This window comes from Myotis lucifugus, unplaced genomic scaffold, assembly GCF_000147115.1.
Source record: "Myotis lucifugus unplaced genomic scaffold, Myoluc2.0 scaffold_271, whole genome shotgun sequence".
Classification (NCBI taxonomy): Eukaryota; Metazoa; Chordata; class Mammalia; order Chiroptera; family Vespertilionidae; genus Myotis; species Myotis lucifugus.
In genome coordinates this window covers 124,641-128,239 of record NW_005871319.1, presented here as the reverse complement: position 1 = coordinate 128,239, position 3,599 = coordinate 124,641, and the positions used below count along the sequence as shown (strand labels likewise).

At 40.5% G+C, this 3,599-nt stretch overlaps 1 non-coding gene across 1 annotated transcript; it reads right to left on the bottom strand.

Annotated features, from left to right (window-relative positions):
- Positions 1-263: 263 nt before the first annotated feature.
- LOC111828045 lies at positions 264-371 on the bottom strand. The gene has a single exon (XR_002831800.1). It is a non-coding gene; the product is annotated as a U6 spliceosomal RNA (small nuclear RNA).
- Positions 372-3,599: the final 3,228 nt, after the last annotated feature.

The window sequence follows — 3,599 nt, the reverse complement described above, 5'->3', positions numbered from 1 at the left end:
AGACATCTGCCAATTAAGAGCCTAGTTAGTCTTCAGCTTCATATTTGTAAAGTGGGCTGATACTGTCTATTTCAGATGGATGTTGGGAAAACTGAGGTAGAATTAATCAATAGCTAACACTGTATAGTATGTGATATGTGTCAGGCCCTGTTCTAAGCACTTTAAATATATTGATTCACTTAATCCTTATACCTGCCCTACAAAGTAAGTGTTATTATGATCTTGTTTTTATTTATTTATTTATTAATTTATTATTTATTTATTTTAATATGGAGCTCTTCATGAATTTGCATGTCATCCTTACGCAGGGACCATGCTAATCTTCTCTGTATTGTTCCAATCTGTAGTATATGTGCTGCCGAAGCGAGCACTGATCTTGTTTTTAGAGTGAGCAAACTGGGGCACAGAGGTAGTAAGGTGTCTTGCCCAAGGTTACACAGCTAGTAAGTGGAAGAGCTGGGATTGAGATCCAGGCAGGCTAGAGCAAGCATATGTGCAAGCAGTGTGCCTTATTAGATTTCCCTTCTCTATAACGTGAGCATGTCTCCCTAAATTGAAGGTGGGGGATATTATATTTATTGACTCAGCAAGTGCTGGTCCTAGTGTCAGTGTGCCAGGCAGGATGTGGTCTGCCCTTAAGGAGTCTCAGCATCACGGGGGAGGCAGGTGAGCAGTGGGACAAGTCCTGTGGCAGCAGTCGGCACAGCATGCTGTGGGAGAGCTGACACATTTCCTGTTCGCTCAGGCTTTCCTTTTCAGTTCCTTCTTACTTTTAAAGGGGAAATTTCTTCTCTCCCTGCTTGATGCCATAACAATAAAGTGATTTAGAGAAGTCCTGACATGAGGTTTAGAGCTCTAGGACCTAAGTAGCCCATTATATCCAAAGCCTCACATTTATATCCTTTTCTGTTACTTAGATCTTTGATGTTTTAAAATCAGATGGGCTGCTACGTGGACCATGGTGTGTAGGTCTTATGAAACATTAGGGAAGATAGTTTGATACTCTCCTATCAGAGCATACTGAGGAAGTTTCTCTGTGCCTGAATCAAAATGTGGGTGAACGAATCTTACTCCTTGGTCTTGCATACTAAATTGAATAATGTCAAACAAGATGAGAGAAGCAGCCATATAGCTATGAGATGCTGTGCAACAGAAGTTAATGTCTTTAATGGTTTATGTTAAAATATTTTCAACATTCTATCCTACCATCCCAAAATAAACAGAAGCAAATATACACACAAATATATTCCAATAACACATATTCAGTCTACTTTAAGGTGTAATCATGTCTAACTATATAGATATAAATATAAATATAAAGATAGAGAGATACTTAGATGTAGTATATAGATGTAGATATAAATATAGAGATAGAGATACTATAGATATAGATATAGATATATAGATACTAGATATAGATATATATACTAGTAGATATATAGATATAGATGTAAATATAGAGATACTATAGATATAGATATAGATATAGATATAGATATAGATATAGATATATAGATGTAGACATAGATGTAATATTTTCTGGCAACCACGCAGCTGTCAAATACCTGTTTGGCAGGATAGCTCATTTCCTTTCATAATGTGATACGTACAAAAATAAACTTTTGAAGGAGGAGGTGAGAGATGGGAAAGATACTAACTAAACAAACAGGGCCTTGTTTAGTACAGGTATATCCCTCAGTGCTTATCATATGGACTTTTCATACCACCAGTTTGCATACTTATCATGGCTCCAGGCATATGATTTGCAATTTTTACACTCAGCCTTTTACATTTTTTTAGTCTATAGGTATTCTTGTCAGAGCGAGGGGAATTCTACTCATTGTTCAATAGGTTTCTGAGATTTGGCAACAGACTGAGCCCTTGGTGACATCCCAGGAGCAGAAGTGTAGACGACTCAGAGTTACCGAGAGTCAGACTTAGTCCAGAAGCTGCCCCAGGAGGGATGGAAATCCTTCCCAAGCAGATAGTCCTTATATTTAAATATGTGGTCTTCATATCTTAGACAACTAAAAGAATGTCAAAATATCAAAGATAATGAAACAAAAAGTGACTTTCCCCCCCTGTCTTATTACCTGTCTCTGTCAAGTTTGAAAGACATTTGAGTTCTGGCCCGACTATATTAGTATGGTTGTCAGAGATGGGGAATGTGCCAAGCACTGTGCAGACGGAGAAGAAGGCTAAGGGATGCCCATATTTCTCTGAAATTGGATGAGGGAGGGAGGTGATGGGGAAGAAGGATGGAACTCCCTTTTACTTAGTAGTAGCTGTGTGACAAGTATTTTACTGCCTTATATAACACTACTATTAGTAAAAATAACAGTCATAGCTAACACTTTTAGGATGCTTTTTATGTGCCAGGCACTGTTCTTAAATATATATATATTAGAGGCACAGTGCACAAAATTCATGCTTGCAGGGGGTTCCTCAGTCTGGCCTGCACCCTCTCCAATCTGGGACTCCTTGGGGAATGTCTGACTGCCGGTTTAGGCTAACTGCTTCTGCCTGCTGGCCTGATCGCCCCTACCTTGCACCCCCTGCTGGCCTGATCGCCCCTACCTTGCCCCCCTGCTGGCCTGATCACCTCTAACTGCTTCTGCCTCGGCCCCCGGCCTAAGTCACAGTCTGGCCTCCCTCTTCGGGAGGTGACCTGGTAGATCAGGGCAAGGCGCTGCCCCCATTACCCCGCTGCTGCTGCCACTGCCGGCCTGAGCCTGGGCCCTTCGCAGCCACGCCTCGACCCTCGCAGCTGCTGCGGCTTTGTCTGGAAGGACGTCCGGAAGGTCGTCAGGAAGACATCTGCCCTAATTAGCATATTACCCTTTTATTAGTATAGATATCATTTAGTCCTTTAAAAATCCTTACAAAGTTGAGACTATTATGGTTCTCATTTACAGATGAAGCAACTGAGGCCCAGATAGGCTAGCCAACTTGCTCCCACATCACAGAACTGGATAGTGGACACGTTTAGATTCTGCCCAGAAATGCATTTTCCCTGAGTCCCTGCTTTCAGCTGTTTTCCTCATAACTGGACAGAGTGAAGGCTCTAGAATTTGTGTATATATTAATGAAAGAAAGACTGAGCTGCTTTCTGAAGAATGCATGGAGCTCTGGACATTGAAGATCACATGACTCATTAGTGTGCCTCTCAGCTAAGTTCCTTTGTCAAAACAAAGCAAAGGCCTGGGCAAACACAACATTACTCATGGATAGAACTGCAAGAACATGATTTAATTGTGAGGTCAGCATTTAAAATGTATTAGTGGTCTGACTTATTTTTCTGTAGCCCTCATTCTTAGTCTTTCTACAAATCTCCTTTTAGGCATTTGGCTTTCTTGTTCAATTTTTCCCTCCCATATTGCTATTTTTCTACTGATCACCCCAGGCAAAAGTATAAAAATGTCAAGGAAACAAACAGCACCTTGTGTGACATTCAGTCAAAACAATGCAATAAAAGAGATCCATCTTTCTTTATTCCTTTATGGCACATAACATATTTATTTTAAATATTTCCAATTTGGTCATCTACTCATGTCATTGTGGGCTTGCTGTTGTCATCAGAATAAGAATCCTGTTTTATG